The 18,706-nt window shown below is 38.2% G+C and overlaps 1 protein-coding gene across 3 annotated transcripts in view; it reads left to right on the top strand.

Moving 5' to 3' along the window:
* Positions 1 to 18,706, top strand: part of SPOCK1 (SPARC (osteonectin), cwcv and kazal like domains proteoglycan 1) — a 277,816-nt gene that overhangs the window by 125,200 nt on the left and 133,910 nt on the right. The gene's annotated exons all lie outside the window — the stretch shown is intronic.

Here is an 18,706-nt window from a genome sequence, read left to right as displayed (position 1 = left end):
AGGGAGGAGATCAGATGTTGCAGGAGCTGGGAAATTGTCTGGAATAAAGGGGAGCCCTATGAGATCAATATGATGTAGAAGAATCCCTGAGGGCTTGTGCCCTGTGAGTTTGAATTTCGTAATGTTGTTCTGTGGTTGTGAAAAGGAAAAAGAAATATTTGTGCTTGTTCTGGAGGAGTATTCAAACGATGTTGAGGTGCTCAGGCAAGTGAATATACATTTGAAAAATATGTGCATCTGGTGATGACCCTGTGAAGTTTCAGTTTGCATATTTATCCACCCATTCAGTGTTGTCCAGGCATGACCGATAACAATATAACTTCTCAAGCAGCTCATACAAATCAATTTTCTGTTTTAAATGTATTCCATGCTATTCTGTTGGGTACAGAACATACCATTTGTTTCTACAAGGGAATTAATTTGCTTCACTAGGCATTTGCAAAGCAGAATACATCACTAGAGGATGAATGGAGATGAATTCATACAGGATTCTAGCACAGCCATTGGCCCCAATGTTGGCAGCACATTGGTCCTGGTGATTTCAGAGATACCAGTTCATCCATGTCGTGATTCATCTAACAATGAATTAGCATGGAAAAAAATAACAATAAAAACAACTGAATGTAAAGCATACATCTCAGAGGCAGATTTCAATTGTGGAGTTCCAGTGTGTTAGTGATAAAATGAAGCTATCTTCAGGGAATTAGGATGCTGATGGAGGGGAAAATGTGTGATCATTTATAACTCAGCAGCCTTCTCAAGACTTATGTAGTGGTTTCTGTATTCCTGTAGAAGAAAATTCATTTGTCTTATCAAACACAAATGAATGGTTGTCTTTTACAGATTTTTTTTGTGATTCTCCTGTGCAATCATAACTTGGAATGTAAGCTGAATTTCACAGGATATAGAACTCAGTTACTATGGAAATCAGTGTTATGTCTAAAAAAACACAACGTGACTCTATAGGGAAAAAAAGAAAAAAAAAAGACTCCCATATAATATATGTACAGAGAAAAAATTGTTTTGATAGCCCTTTATTTGTTTTTATCATGATGTAAACAGTATGTTATAGAACAGTGTAAAATACAATTATTTTTGTAATAAATTTATTTCTGAATGAATTATTTTAATATACATTGAAACATATTTGTTTTGAGTATTATTGAATTCTTGTTTCTGCAAAATATTCCTGTTTCAGATAAATCAAAATTTTAATTAGTTTTAATTGCAAAGCCTCCTTGGAGTATTTTTTTTCTAGCTCTCAGAGAAAATGTGTTCCAATCCATGACTGGAACAGCTAGATACCATCACCAAAGTAATCAATTCTAATGAAAAAATGAGGGTCAAAGGTAGTGGAAACTGATAAATTTAGCATCTGCCTCTCATTGTGCCTAAGAGGAGAAATCTATTTCTTTGGGATTAAGATTGGAAACCATTGCCTAAGATGCAGCCTGTGCACAATCCTGCTCAGGAGCTTCCCTGTGTGACTGGGTGGGTTCAAACACGAAGGTCTGAGTTATTGGTTTTGATAGAAAAATGCATGTGTGGGGTCAAAACCAGCCGTGATGATGTATCTCCAATGTGAACCACAGCAGAAGATGAGTAACAGCCAAGAAACATTGATACTACGGCCTGTAGGAGTAGCAGAGGGCTTTTAAAGTGGTGGCTGAGAAAGGAGTTTAACAATTTTAGGCAAGAAATCTATCATATGTTGTTTGACTAATTTTGTTTTTCAAGAAAATAAGACTATTTGCCTTTTTTTTCTTTTTTTTTTTTTTTTTAATAAGGCTTTCACCAAAGCCATACCTGACAGACCTCCTACTAACAGAAAGAAACCTGCAAAAACTTGCAAAAACTCAAATTTTGGCTATTAACTCTTCCATCTGGTTAAAATATGAGGATTTCATGGTGTCTGTCACTGTAGTATATGAGTCCTTCACAGTCTATCACACTTTTTCATGAAATGTTTTTGAAGTAGGCAAGAATGGTAATATCACCTATGCTGATGTGAGGTTCGGTAACTGTATCTATATGTCTGGGGCTTCCTCAGGATAGAATCCAAGTTTCATGGGACACAGTCCAGTGCCTCAAATACAAGATTCCCCTTCCTCCCCTCACCAGCTTTTCCACAACAGATTATTGCTGTTTTGAAGAAGGCGGGGAACACCTCCTTCCGCAAAACAAAACAAAACACAACACCACCTGTAGAAAGTAAATGGAAGGTATGTTAGTTTTTATTGCATATTCTTTCAATTTGTAAAGGATTTTTAAGGCACTCTCCATTGCAATTTCATCTTGTTAGTGCCACTTGAGTTATATTACTATTCTATACTATGTGCATTGTCAGTAAACAAATGAAGAAAATATGCATAAGTTTTGGAGCTGGGTGAAGGATATTGTGATTTTACTTATTGTACCTCCTCCTATTCAAGTGGCTTTGTTTCCTAGTTACCATTTGTATTTTCTTTCATTCTCTACTGAATATGAGCAGAATTTATATTTGCTGCTTAAACAGCTGTGTTGGCAAGATCCTTTTGGGGCCAATTTTGCGGTCTTTTCATGAGTGTATTCTCCAGACAACACACACCCCTTGTGTAAGTGTGTAGTTTGCAATGGGCCTTAACATGACATTTTGAGTTCATGGAAGCTGTACATGAATAAAAAATGCAGGACTGGGCATATTTTAGACTATATATGAAAAAAACCTCACTCTGCTCTATTTCAATAGCAGTATAATTGGTCTTTGTTCTAGTTGGGACAGTTTGCATATATTAAGTGTGTACAGAACCTCTTGGCAGGACTGAAGTCTATATTTGAATTGGAAAAAGATCAGTCTGCTTTAAAGAATGTTATGTTAATTAGGAAAATACTGCAAATAGCTGTTATATATGGGGGGTAGTCTCTGGAGGCAAATTATTCCAGCCCCATGGCATTGTGTAAACTTTTGTGAGGGGATGGGATTCCATAAGACAAAAAACAATTCTATCCTTTACTGCATTGTTAGTTATGATAACATCTCATAGGAAAACCTTTCCTTTAATCTCTTATTCTACCTCTCTTTTCTCTTTGCCTCTCACCTACTGTCCCCTTCTCCTTTTTGTCTGAATAGTGCCTATGTGATGTTGAATTCATAATTTCCTAGGTAGTGGTATGTTACCACTATGTTCCAGCATCAACAGCAACAAGGGTTGCAAAACAGTCTTAGGGTTTTTCTCTTCACATGTTCTGTTAATGCAGTGACTCCCTCTGTGCTTAGAACAGGATTTTGCATGTGCAGGAAAAAATTGCCCCTTCATGAAGCTGAACTGAAGCCCTTGCAGGCAGTACAGCTCCATGGAGACCTTCCAATGTTCTCCTGCCCTTGCAGAAGAATTGCACCCCCTCACCTGCTGTAGGGTTCTCTGCATGAGTGGAGGACAAGGGCAGGGGTGGCTCTCGCTGGATATAATATGAGTGATTTTCTGTGTCCTTTTTCTGTCCCGATTGGGCAGCTGTCATTGCCTTGCTGGCACAGAGTCATGTTTTCTGTATCCCTAGAAACCTCTGTAAAAAAAATTGATTTGTCATTTCACTCAATGTTTGCAATAGGTCACTCTCCAGGCATCTGTTTTCATAACTATATTCAGAAATAGCTTCTACCAAGACATTAAATGAAATTCAGTGAGCTTTTTTAAAAATTACAGCAAACACAAGCCACAACCCTTGGTTATTTGTGAAATATGTTGTAGCTAAGTGAGTTTGATATGACATTCATGCCAATAATATAACACAATGCTATAGTAGATACGGAGACAGAAGAGCTTGGGGTGATAGATTGGGATGGGTCCTTGAACTCCCCTCCGTAAGCCGTCAAGGATATATGTGTCATTTTGAGGCTTTTAGACATTGTCATTTGCAGGAGCGTGCAGAAGTTAAAGGGCTACAGCTGCAGTCGTAGCAACTAGGGCAATATGGTAAGTTATAGTAATTAGTACATTTCTATAGGCTTTGATTCTGCAAAGTACTATCTCCTTGGGGATGCAAAGTGTCATTAGTTACCACTGACACTCATGAGAGTTGAAACTTGTTTAGCCCTCCTCAGCTCCCCCCACAAGAGCCCTTAGTGCTCTTTTGTTGCTGCTCTTGGTCAAAACATATAGCAGAGGCTTTTTATATTCACAAGTTTGATCAAACCCAGGCGTCTGCTGGTGTTACAGAGTAGATTTCAAGCACTGCCTCTGTTTTTGCAAGTACTGATTACTATAGTATTTCTTTGCTGTAGGTACCTTTTCTCTTGTTCCTGAAATTACATTAATCCACCTACTCCAATTTCATGAATTAAAAAGGGAGGCTCAATCAATTAAAATAATTGAGACCATCATTTCAGCATCTTTCAAAAGGGCAAAGCCTATGTCCTTTGGGTGTTAGGGTACTGTCAAACATTACATCCTTCTAGAGGTTGTTTGTCACATCACACAAGAGAGAGGCCATTATCCAGCAGTGTGGAGTAAGAACATTTTAAATAGTTTTGGAGTGAAACAAGCTTGTAATGTGTTCTACCTCAGAAAGGCATAGGAAGAAAAAGAAGGTATAAGTCACCAAAAGAAGAGGATATCATGTGTTGGATATGTGCTTGTGCAAGTATATTAAAAATACATATTTACAGTAATTTTTGTTTGAAATTGCTCAGTGCTTTTAATCTTTACACTTCCTAAGTTTCATAAGTGAACAAAGAAATGTCATCTTGGGCACCAATTATCACTGAATTTCTCACTAGTATTTGATGAAGCTGTGTTAGCTGTGTGTCAAGAAATTTAACCCAGCTTTGTATCTACAAGGTTGTTGGCAGATTTGGGCCCTTATAATGCTTTCAAACTGTATAATTACTGTCATTGCTTCTCCTACCAAGAAACCAATTTGGGAAGAGAGTTAATCATGCATCAAATAAATTGATGGTACTTGTCATGTGTGGTGGATGAAGAGTCATCACTGTGCACCTACAGTATAGGGAAGCAAGAGGTCAAGTGGTGTTGACAGATATGAAATAGTTTAGGGCCATGAGACCATTTGGTAATTTCAAGATTTTAATAGGAAGTTCTTTTCCTCCTTCATACTGAGATTTACACCAGGTACCAGCCTGTCAGGTGTACTGTGGATTTACAAAAAGAAAACCATCACCCGGAGCCTCTGCTCTAATCTGTGCACAAGTGTGTAAGCAGCTTGTGGGAAAGAGCAACTGGCATTGTGAGATTCTGATTACACAACAGTCTTGTCTTGAGTGTATATCCAAGTGGAAACTGAAGCGTTGACTCATTTCTAATTCTGCTTGACTCATTTCTCATTCTTCCCAGTGTCTCAGAAATGTGTGAAACACATCCTGTTTGCTCTTCTGTTGCAGTAAACATTGGAGAAATGATCTTCCAGTTAGACACATCGGTGGCAAAAACTTTCAAGCTCTCTCCTTCATCTCTCTAAAGCAGAGTGGGAGTTGGAAAAGAGCTTGTGGTCAACAGCCTGACAAGACTACAAAGAGCAAACCAGGCAGCTACCCGACAATAATAAGTTTATATTACCATATATTATTTGTAGCTGTGAGAACGCATTCGGTTGCCAAGAGCATACACATGTTCTGTATTTGCATGTGAGTTTTGATGAATATTGGGGGATTCTGTTTAAAGCTTACAAGTTTTTTTTTCATTTTGTATTCAGTAGATGGTGACTTTCTTTAGCAAATGCTTTGCAAGACAATATTTAGAATAGTGCTACCTGTATTTGTCCCCTCTCTTTCTATCAGGGGTTACAATCTTTTTTCTTTGCCATTTTTAACTATCTTTATTTATATATATATATATATATATTTACAATTAAATATTCTCTAAGAGTTTGAGGATGAGATGAACAAATTACTGGGAAGGAAATAGCATTTCTCATGTCATCAACAGGATAACCCAGAAGCACCAATGTAAAACAAAGTATTATAGTAGTATCCTCTATTAAAGATCTGGGCAGCCTAAGAGGAGGGAGCTATTTATTTTGAGATTCGTTTTTTAAAATGATAGACTGATTATCAAATTCCATGCTAATTCACGTTATTGTCTCTAGTTTATCTCAAACACTACACTAACTAAATTATCTTTCTTATCACTAGGTATCTGATTTTTAGCACGACTAGGTCTTTACACTGACATTCCATTCCTTCTTTTTTTCTCTTGAGAAATATTGGATGTATGTTGTAAACCAGTAAGGGCAAACAAATAATACAGTAAACTGTTTTCAACCATCAAATCGTAGTAGTTGCTCAGGTTGTCAAGTTTCAGTTATGTTTAGATAAACTAAAGGTAATGTGTATCTTATTCATGTTTAAAATACATCAAATGCATTGCCCAGGTATTCAAGTCATAGAACTGTTCATATTAGCAGTATTTATTCCTTTTACAAATTTTCTTTGGAGGCTAGATAAGTAGCAATATTGTACCCTAATGAGCATATGTATGCTGCAGTGCTTTTCAGAGAGATTTAGTTCAGTGATTACATTTCCTTGATCTGCCAATCTGCACATCAAAAGCAGCTCTTTGTTTCAATAATTTGTCTACCAATATTAACTTCTGAATAGGTGAAAACCCCCCAAATGTCAGGGTGGTTTAAAACTATTTGGGGATTATATTTAAGCCATTGTTACACTGCTTGTGTCTAAAGGTAGGTCAGCATCTCTCGTAGCATAACAACTACAGTTGAAAGGCAGAAAAGATAAAAAGCAAAGAGAATGTAATTAACGGTGTCTACCTAATGGGCCCCACTTCCAGTCCAGTCTCTAGTAAATAACCAGTGTGCAGAACAGGGTACAGACACATTGGCTGCAGCACAAGTATCTTACAAAAAAAATGATACACATCTTGGGTTTTACTTGTTAGATGACTGGCTTTAGGGAATGGAATGACTCACAGTTGTGACATAGAAACATAAAGAGATTCTGTGCACTGGTGCATCTGTGGTAATAATTCAGTTTTTGGCCCAAATGGGAAGCAGTAGTTGCTGTCCTTAGCTGAATACTGCAAGAGATAGGACTTCTTTTTCCATTTCATGTGTGTTTGACACCTGGGTGGACTGTTGACCTCTTACTGGGGTCTCCAGTTGTTCTTATAACCCAGTGACACCTGTTACTTGTTATTTTTTGTATTGTTTTACTGTCTCTGCAAGGTTCAGTTTCACCCTTTGAATAAGTCAGCCACCAGGCACAGCTTATTTGGTTTTTAAGTCAGCAGAGGTCTATTACATATCTGGCTGGAAAGAACAACACAGGAAAGTAAGAATTTGCTTTCTAAATTACACCAACTAGTCCAATGCCCCCTTTCTTAAAATGGCTTGAGACAGATGCATGAGAAAAGATGTATTTAAATTGTGGAATGAGCAAATAGGCAGGAATTTGCTGCAGACACAACAATGTCCTTTGAAGGCCACCTGAAAGCCACGTTCAGAACCAAGGTAATTCCCTGCAGCTGCAGACAGCAGGGCCAGCAGGAACGCTACAGAGAAAACAAGACCTTCTGTAGCCGAAGCACACATGGATTCTTGATATGCCAGTACGTGGTTTGGGTTGCCAGTAGGCACCATGTGTAGAGAGAGCAAGTGAACCAGAAAGCAATCCATGTACAGCTATCTTCACAATCATCCATCACAGCTGCACAGAGCTTCCCATTAGGTCTTCTCCTGATCTTTAGCAGATACAGGCTCAAGCCTTGAAATATTTAATCTTTAAAATCCTTTGTATTATTAATTATGATAGCTCTAGGTATTTTTGCTCTCTGCGTAAATGTCCAATCCTTTGGGGTCCTCATTAAGGTATTACCTTCATCACTTTGCTGTGGCAGTGATTTTGCAGTTCTGTTCAGGATGGGTCAGCGTGGAAAAAAAAGTACTTGTTTTTTACTTCTGCCTGGCCATGTCCATACAGCAGCCAGAGTTTTGAATTCTGAGAAACTGAGCAAAGAGTTATTGTTTTCCTGATATTGGAGCTTGTGCTTGTGTGCACAAATGTCATGTTTGAAGAAGAGCATCGTGCACACATGGAACTGTGAGTGAGCTGATATTTCTTTTACCCCTGGAAAGCTTGTCTGAACATCCCAGGAGAAAATTCCATGTGCTGTACCAATAAGACTTGCCTGTGCTTTTGCCTTGAGAGCAAGAAATGTTGATGCCAGCCTTAATCCTAAACCTTTCTTATGAAAGCCAATATACAGGGTAATGCAAAAATCTGTTGTGTTGGCGGTGCCCTGTCATGCTGAGAAAGCTCTCTGCAGTGTTTGTTTACCACCTTCCCCACAGAGGAAATATCAGATGGGGCTTTTTCTTTTCTTCAATGGCAGCAGAGATGTTGCTTTAACATCATGTCTGTCTTCCTGTGCTCTTGGAGCCAGCCGTGCTGTCAGACAGCGGGGATCCCGTGTTTGGGCATGTGGTGCACTGCTGACAGCAGAACGGCTTCAGTAGCAGGAGAGGTGGCAACATGCCAACCTATTTGAGGTCTGTTTCAGGTTACAAAGCCTGATATTAAAGGCTACAGAGAATGAGCAGCTTTGATGAACCACAGCTTTAATGATTTCTTCACCTTTGTTATAACGCTGTCTTGACAAAGACAACAAAGCTTTTGGGTACAAAATTGAAAAGAGGATCTAAGAGACAGCTTTTCACTTGTCTTACCCATTCACATACTCCCCTGAATCAAGGCTTAACACTTTAACTTGTGGTAGGTACTGTTGACCACCCTTCACACTTGCATGCTTCGTAGGAACTGCCAACAATTGGGTGCTCAGATATTCCAGTCATCTTTGCCAGGGTCCTGAGCATCACAGCAAGCTCCAGTAATTTAACACTGGGCATTTTTCCTGCCATATTTTACCCATCTGAGAACCTGCTGTTACATAAAATGTAATTTGAAATACGGTACTTCATTAGATGATTTTACAGTATTACAGCCACCCAAATACTTTGATGTAGAAGATAATTAGTAAGAAATTATGAGGAGATAAAGCATGGGTGGGCAGACAGGGCTAATGAGTCACAGTCAGCAGAAAGTTTGAACTGAAGTAGTTTGCTGTCATTAATATCTCAAGCATATTCCCATCACACTTCTTCCCCAGATATGAGAGGAAGACACTTAGAAGATGCATTCTTAGAGCCAGAAGTTGATTCTAGTCTTGCTGTGTGGTCTCTCAGACAGTTATTAGAGTCATTCCTGAATCACAGTACCTTCAGTTCTACAAAACTCAGGTCGTAAAAATCAGACTGATTCCAAAATAAGCAATGGTTTAAACAATTGTTTTTCTCCTTAGTCAGAAAGATTCAAATGAGTATTTAGTTTAGGGATAGTATTATCCATGTTAAGGTGCTGAGCTTCGTTGCAGTACTGATTTGACTTCTGGCAGACTGCAAGCTTCATGATTGTGCTGGGAATAGCATTGAGCTTCATCATAACTTTAAACATGTGTGCTGCCTCTGTGTTCCCCCAAACTGTGCACCCTAATCTCTTCAGCCTCTTTCCTTTTATCTATTGTTTCTTCAAAAGAAGAGAAGAATCACTTAAAAGTAGTTATTTAGTATTTAACAAACCCAGGATTTCCATATCAGCCATGACCCTCCACAACAGGTATGACCAGGTCACAGCAAAATTCTGTTGTTTTCATATGAAGTAGCAAAATGCTCTCCATTTTTTTGATGTTGCTGGTTTTGTTGGGGTTTTGTTTAGGTGTTGCTGAAGATGTGTTTGTTCTATATAGTTTCAAGGCAGCTGGTCATTTTCAGATTTCTTATATTTTGTGTGGATCCTATGCATAATCTTGTTCACAGAGATAAAGAAGAAGGTAATGAGGAGGAAACTGAGCTGTATCTTGAAACCAAAGATATCATTAATTAAGCAGATAATAGTACAGAATTAAGCCCCGTGGATCCACTGTTTAAGGAACAAAAAATGTGCTTATATTGGAAAGACAAAATTAGGAAGGGGTTTGGCCTTAGCTTTCTGTTGAGATTTTCTTTCTGGCTAATCACATCTGCTATTAATGTGTTCCTTTCATTCAGGTGGTTTTAGAGTACATTGTATATCAGTAATTTCTTCCCCAATGCTAACACTGCGTTTAGCATTTCCCTGGCAGTTCATCTGTATTCTGTTGCTGACACAAGTTGCAGTTATTGTCTCTTACATTCGCAAAGCTGCCTTCTGAGGAGCTAACAGGTTATCAGCTCTTGTAGTCAATTTTAATCATTGTGTAGAATCATATCTTTCTAATAAGGCAAGTGATTAATTATTGTGCCCTTTTTATCAGCCTGTCAGGGGTGTAGTGGCTTTCAATTACAACCTTTCATGGTTTTCTTTGGTAGAAGCCAGAATACTTAGAGAGACAACCCCATAGGAAGGCAGACCTTTTCTCTGTACAAACTATTATCTCCTCAATTATTGTTCTATTTATTTACAAATAAAGACCAAATATCCTCAGTGAAACATATGAAAAAATAATAAGAAATTCCATTACCCAAATACTGAAGAAAAATTTGACATCAGAAGCCTAATGGAAACAGAAATACATTATCCATTTGTATTATTAGAGAATAAGAGCCATTCATAAGCTTAAAATAAATGAAGTACCAATATGAAATTAGGAAAATATTTTTCATTTATAGAGAATCCTGAAGCAAGTTTCTTAACAGCCTCACTTCAGACTCAAGCGTTATAGATTACTGTGGAGATGTAATGGAACTATACAGCAGTGCAGGGAAAAAGGCAGGAGAGCAGTGCCTGATAAGCCAAATAAAGCATTAGTGAACTTTACACAGAGTGTGAAACTACTTGGTGGCAAGCCGTGTTCTTTCCTTCTCCATAAATCTGTAGGAAGGTTTGGCAAAGGAATTGAGGTAGTATGAGACCGAGAAGTACTGAGCATCTCCCAAAATCGGTGTCACTTGGCCTGGCCACAGATGCCTCCATAGAAAAATCCTGGTGTTCCTCATGTTAATTGATGTTTTCTGTGGGAATATCGGGTAGCCCTGGTACAGTTCTCCTCTGGCCTCTGCCCAGGGAAATAAATATATATGTGCCCCTTGCTGTTTTGGGAGTTTTCAAGTGGCCTTCAGATTGCTTCCATCTGCCTTTTGTGTGTGCTCTGTTCCTTGGGGTGCCCGTGCTTCAACGCTGCACTTGACAAGCTCTTTAACCCCCTCAGCAGGAAGATTTCCTCCACAGAGGGAAAAACAGAGACCTTTTGAGAATTTGCATAAATATCAGAAGGATTTGGAGGGGCAAAGATCTCCTTCAGCAACATTTCTGTTGCTATTAGTATAACAAACTAAAAATCATTTTGCATTTTCCTTAGACCATTTTTTTTTCCCCAAAGGAGGCTGCTCATTCCATTAAAAACTCTTTGTGTAAGAAACAAGTGCATAAATAAAAAGACCACAGGAGAAGAATGAATATTTATACTGTTAGCATTCAGAACACTATGGAATCTTTCTTATTACTTTTTTTTTCCTAAAGTTTGAAATAACCGAGAAATAATGAACTTTCGTATTGAGGAGGTGTTCTTAGGGATAAAACCTGCCACTAGGCATGGGAATATGGGAAAGTTTCTACCAGTTGTAAAAATCTTCTCATCCAAATCTGACTTCAGGGGTATTAGTCAGAAGGCATACGTCTCTGTGTAGCACATTTCGAAGGGATAGTTACCTAAAATCCCATCATTTTGTGACATAGGGAGAAGGAAGTTTGGAATTTGATTTCTGGATTGACATCTGGAAAGGATTTTTTTCCCAAGTTTGCAATTTCTGTTTATGAAGTGTATTGATCACCCCAAATATGAAACATATGTGCTATCACCATACTTCTAAGAGCATAAATTGTCATTTTACGGCTCCAACAACACAGTTCACTTTCTATTGCTTCCCGTAGCTGATGTCCATTAAGCTAATTGTATTCAAACCTTGCTATGATGTATTAATACCATGTAAATTCTAGTTTGCCTACTAATTCTTGTTTCTTGTAGGGAATGTAGTGTGGATGTAAGTGATCCCTCTCCTTTTTTCAGTTTCTGCATATGGATGGGAAATTCTCCCCGACTCCATGAAACTTTGCAGTTACAGGAAATATTCATGTCCTGCTATTTTTCCTCCCAAGTCTCAGTTTAGTCTGGCAGGCACCAAACTATTCACCGCTTGGCTGGCCGTGCAAGACGTAGTGTGCTCTGAAATTGCTTCCCAGTGCATCTCTGCCATAGATCAGCAGGGAGCTCTGAGATGAGGAGTGTAGCCTGCATCTCCTCTAAGATTTACTATGTCACATTCAGGGCTCTGTTCACATTTCTGTGAATATACAGGGATTTTTCTTGTCTACAGCACAAATAAAATAATCCTCTCTTTAATCCTGTCAATACCAATAGCCAAGAGAGGCCACTCTCCTTGTGACTGAGGTCTTTCTCGTGTACAGTTGCCTCCAGAAGCTTCCAGCTATTGCAGATATAGAGCGCAACAAACAATTTGGCTAATTCGTGATGAGAGAGAAGCACATTTTGGTGAACTGGCAGCCAGAGATACTAGAATTCTCTGTCTAGCTCTGCCTTTTATTCTACATATTTCCTCACCTAAGACTGATAAACCTCTTGCATACATTTTCCCACAGGCTCAAGTGCAGCTACTGCCATTTTATAAGGTTCTTGAAGGATTACTAAAGAAATTTAAAATCTTCCTAAGGTGGTAATGATGTTAGGCTGTATCTATCAGAAGAAGCTACCAGCTCTGCTAGATAACTGAAGTAGAAAAGCTCGGGTTAAGAAAGTCACTGTAGCTTGTGTAGCCTAAACAAGGAATCCATAATCCTGCGTACCAGGGCTGTAAACCTCCATACTCAGAGGTATTCAGTGACAGGTCTTTAGATTTCAAGTACAGGGCTGAGCATGCTGCTTGTTTAGTAAGTCACTTGTTTAGTAAGTCATTATGGTACCCGTTAATGTATTTGCTGACTAAATTCAAAGCATAAATGCTTTTGGAACATTTTTTGATGAGGAATTGAAGATAACATACCTCTCCCTTTCTCCCCATCTAAGGAAACCCCTTTAAAAATTACTCACATGAAATGGTTGAATGGCAAAACTTGTGGATTCCTTACAAGTGAATTGTGGGAGAGTCCTTCTAGTTGATTTTTTCATGGCAGCACTGTTAGCAATTAAATATTTTTAATAGCATTACCTCAGCAATATAGGAGCCAGCCAAAGCTGTCTCATTTTTTTTCCCCAATGGATTATTGCATTGTCAGTAGGGTGCATCATCACAGCCACAGAGATTCATCTATCTACATTTAGATGTCTGTTACTATGGATCTGATGGTCTAGATTCTGTTTCTCATTTGTACAGGCAAATAGATACTCTGGGGTGCAATTCATCTCATATTCACACAGCTGTCAAAAAAAACAAGTCCAAGGAGTAGTCAGGGCTTAGATTCCTCTAGTGTGGGAATCTAATGCTAAATGAGATGGTTTCCCACCTGCTATGTTTATGTCTTGACATTTCTACGTCAACATAATTTCCCAAGTGGTAGTTGTCAAACACTGGACAATTGTAGATTTTTGTTCGTTTGTTTTTAAACTTAAATGGAAGTGTAAGCGAGTCAGATTTAAGTGATATCAGTGTTTTAATTTCTCATTGTAGTCTCTAAGTGAAGAGTCATACACTTTCACATTTTGTCCCTTTGAATTATATAGGCTATAAGGAAATGTGGAACAGAATGTATTAAGGGATTGCATTCTCTTACATGAAATAAACAGCAAGCACCATAAACTGCCTCAACTATTAGAGAAAAAAATGCTTTAGTCTGAAAGTGTCATTGAAATAGCAGTTCCCATCACCATTAGCAGCCCATGCCCAGAAAGGCTGTGTGTAATATCTTTCCATACAACAGATTTCTTGAACCGGGTGTTCAGCCAACCTTGAATCCATTTGTATTGGACATATAGCTAACTGGTCCCAATGTTGTGGTAAGTTCAGCATGTGTTCATCATCACTTAAAATACTGTCCTTGGTATTTATTACCTTTTAATGAAGTAGATCATCACTGTAACAGTTTAGAACCTTGAATGCCAAATTCTGGCACCTTACACTTGCTGTCCAGCATCATATTTTCACGTAGAGAACTCACACGTCATGGAAAATGAAAAACAGGAGAGACTATAGGCAAGGGAAGATGCTGAGATGAAACTACCTCTTGTATCACTATCACGTGCGAGTGCAATGCCATAGAATCCAAGCTTGTTTTTTTTTTTTTTAATACAGGCTTTGGTTATGCACAAAAATATGTAGCAGTTGGTGTAATCTGTGTCTTTCATCAGCATGTTACTGCAGTAGCAAGTTGCTTACAAGGTGATATTCAAAGAACATCTGATCAATATATTTTCCCAGTTTTTTACCTAGTGAATATTCTAAATGTAGCCATGTTGCATTTCAAATGCAAAATTCTGAAACACATAAAATTAAAAAACTGACCACAAGAATGCTAATTAGAGCCATATCCTGAGTAACTGAGCTGGTCTATCCACACGTACTTAAAGCCTCTTATAATCTGAGTTGCATGGAGCTGAAAGTTCAATTTGTATTAATGAGGGAAATCATTATTTATGCTGTACATCAAGATGATAAAATGTGTATTCATTGACCAGACTACAGGTAGGAACATAATGAATTCAAGGGCTCTGAAAATAGCAATCTTGCTTTACCTGCCACAGCTAAAATCTATGCTGTGATACCATCCTTTCTGTGTCTGATGCCAGCTTTACAAATTTGTCATGTATCACCGAGCCTGTGCTCCTGTCCCAAGAGCTTATGTGACCACATCCTTTAAATGGAATTCTGCCTTCTGGCTGACATCACTATCTCTTCCTTCTGCTTCATCAGTGAGTCTTCTGCACATACTGGAAGGGATATCCAATCGGTAAATGCAGCTTATTCCTTTTATTTCCTCTTACTTTTCTAGGCAACCTGTTGATCTGAATCATATGGATTTTCACTGGTGCATTCAATTGACCAGGTTTTTCGTGATACATCTGATCAATTTGCAGAATAGTAAATTCAAGGCTGACAAGAAAGGCATTGTCAGTGATTTTTTATTATACATATGGTACCAAAAGCAACTCAGACTTCTTTTCATCTGGGTCGTGGACAGATGAGGTTTTTGATTTCTAAGTCATTAATAAGAGGTACTGTGGATTATAGATTTCACTGGATTGATGTATTTAGTTATACCACAATTTAATTGTTATCCTGCAGGCTGAGTTAAGATCATATTGGGCTATAGATGCTTGTTCTTGCCTTTGTGGTATTTGCAGACTCATCTAGGAAATGTAATATCACTTATATGTGTTCCCTCTTGGCCGAGTAATAAGGTAGGTTGCTAATTAATGAAATTCTACCTCCCATACACACATTGTCAGCCCCTGCCGTTCAATTAAAGACCAGCATAGTTTCCCAGGTCAATATTTCAAGGTAGTGCTGATGAGATACGATGGCAAGTTATAATAAAAGAAGATCATGTTGGTAAGTAAATTAAACACACACTCATTCCACTTGGCAAAATTATGGAACAACTAGATTTTCAGAAAGTTAATTGGATATTGAACCCTCTGAGTCATTTGGAGTGAGGTGAGCAAGCCTTTCCTCAAAGATGAGGTCGTAGCCTAGAGTTAAGTCAAATGCTCTCTGCAAGCTAAATTAGCAAATGAGAGCTGGGCAAAACTTTAGTGGGGAAGATTAAGATTATTTTATGTCAGCAAGTAAACAACCTGTGATTAAAGTACCAAAGCATACTGACATGCTGAAGTACAACATTTCAGTAGTACTTCAGTTGCATTTGCAAGCTCTCAAATATAATATGAGCTCTCAAATATGAGCTAGAGATACCAAGAGGGTCAGTGGGCCCACAGAAGATGCAACACTCAAGAAGAATCCCTGGTACTTCTCTCTCTCTCTCTCTTGCGTTTCCAAGGGCATTAGTTGGTTGATACTTTTTCATTGGCTTGCTTTGTTTTGTATGTTTTGGTTTGGTTTGGCTGTTGTTTTTGTTTGGGTTTTTTGTTTGTTTTTGTTGTCTTTTTTTCACTGAAAGATGCAGTTACCAATACATGGAGCCTTCTGTTCTTCACATAACATTAAGTGTTCCCTGGGGACTGCTCACGTAGGTGTTCTCTGCTGAAGATTTGTGTCAGGAGTCTCTTAATTCCTACAAGAACAGCACATATCTTTATTTCAGAGTCACCACAGGCTATCCCACTGGTTGATGCTCACTCACATTCTGCTTCATTAACTGTTCCACATTTGTTTCCTTTTCTTGCCAGCCTGCTTAAGCCAAATCCCCAGTGTAATTCCATTAAAGGCTGTATCGGTTTCAGTCAGAACACAGATGGCCTCATGCCCTATTCCCTCCCTTTCTGTGATGTACAAATTATGTCTTGAATACTTCTTTCAAGTGTTACCAAAATACTGACTGCACTCTTGCTGTTCTAATAAAATGGCAAAAATTACAATTTTTTTTTTTTATATTGGAACTGGAGAATTCATGGTGCTGGAGAGGAAGCAACTAGATATGGGAGCATGGGCACAGCATGAGATGTCATTAATGGGCAGCAATATTCCCCACACGGCTTTCTATCTCTACCCACTAAATCCAAGCCTGTACGCTGCATTTGTATGTTCTCAAGGTTATGACCTACCACAGCTGATAATAGGCACACTCCATCTCAAATAAATAGTAAAAGGAGTTATATGGCAAACCCCCATGTATGACTGTAGCACTGGACAAATTTTACAGCATTTTGAAGCTACATGCATTATCTAGATGTTACTTATGTGATGCTTTTAAGATTTCTTCTTCATACACTGATTGTGTATATGTTCTGTATGAATGCACTTTGTCATCTTTACATTAATTTGGAGAAACCAGTTAAGTGAGGCATGCAACAAATCCATTATTCTTTGTTAGCTAATTACCTGATTGTGAGTCCTAGCATTCAGCAGTTCAAGCAAATAATAGATGTGAATTGTTCATCACATGAGAACTGCTGTAATGAGTAGGAACAAAAGATTCCAGCTATCCTGATCTCCTCTTTCTGATAGCACTATCAGGTGTGAGCAACAAAGATACCATAACCAGAACACCAACCAGAGACAGTCACTGACCCAAATTGTCCCTAATGCTCGGCTTCCATATTCTCTTCTAGAATATAGTATGAGCAGTAATACATATTACCAATATGCCAGCCTTATCATGGTGGCCAGAATGTTTATTTCTACTGTTGTTGTATTTATATTTGCTTCCTTTTTATTTGTGCATTTTTTCTCAAATATCTCAGCAGCAGAGTAGAAGGGTTTTAGTTCCCCAGGTGACAAAAGCTGCTGTTTAGATAAGCCTTGATTTTCCATACCTTCCTGTTTGTTCAGCTTATGAATCATTTAAGAAAGCCCATTTAAAAGCAGAAATTGAAATACTGATCCAAAAATAATGAAATCAAAGCTTCCACTGGTCTATGATAATACCCACTGTTTTATCATTAAAAAGAAGTATCTGTAAAATTATGGCCATTTTAAAATGTACGTGTTCTCTGGTACACGCGCTTAGTGCTTCCCATACAGGTATGTTGAGGTTTCTATGGCATTTGTCAAGGCTACCAGTAGATGCCATCAGAGGGAGTTGTGGGTAAACACCATGTTACAGTATCAGCACTCTAGCTGTAACACTCTGGAATTTTAAACACGGTGAAAGCTTATTTGAGATTAGTCATAGGAAACACTGTATGTTCATTTTATCTCACTACAAAAACATGACAGTCCACTGCCCGTAAAAATGCACATCAGTCTTCGATATTTGCAGTCATGAGCCTGCTGAGCTTCCTCTTCATGCGTTTGCTTTCTCAGGATGCAAATAAATAGGAAAGGTCAGTAAAGCCCTTCTAGCTGCAGCCTTTTGGCTTGATCTTGTTTCATTATAAAACCAAATGATCCAGAAATCCACCTGAAAACATAGATAAGTGATATGAAATTTAGACACACTAACAAATTACCAGTAGGGGAACATGAGTATCAAATCACCCCACAGCCTGAGACTGCTAAATTAATTAGCTAGATAGGAAACTTCCAGGAGGAGCTGTAGAGACAATCCACTGAAAGGAGGGAAGAAGGATCTTTCTTCTGAAACGATGACATTGGCCTTTTGACACCTACTGCTCTAAAGTGTTTGCCAAGCCCTTAAAAAAAATCTGACTATATATTAATATCAGTGCACCACTATCCACCTTTAGCAGATACTAAGAGCCAGTCGTAAAGGCTATACACATACTAACGGCCATGTCGCATATAGCTTCGTTCATGTGTAAGGAGCCTATTATGCCTAATAAATATCTTGACTGTTATTGGCTGTTCAGGTCACATTAAGAGACCTGATATGGTAGTCTTCCTTTAGAGAAAAAAACAAATCATGAAGATTTGTGGGCCATTTAAAAACCTATAGGGCATGAAATTGATACTGTGTGAAAAAGAGAGAAAGGAATTCTCTCATTAGGTCTTGCACATTAATACAAAGGCTGTTGCTATAGTTTAATCTGAGTTCATGTGATGTATCTTTGTAGATTGTTTATACCAGACATATACAAGGAATAATACATTAAAATACTGATTTTTCTTTTAATTATGTTTTTAAAATGTTTCC

This window comes from Columba livia, chromosome 14, assembly GCF_036013475.1.
Source record: "Columba livia isolate bColLiv1 breed racing homer chromosome 14, bColLiv1.pat.W.v2, whole genome shotgun sequence".
In the NCBI taxonomy this organism is placed as follows: Eukaryota; Metazoa; Chordata; class Aves; order Columbiformes; family Columbidae; genus Columba; species Columba livia.
The sequence above is the reverse complement of the archived record's forward strand: the minus strand, read 5'-3'. Positions and strand labels throughout refer to the sequence as shown.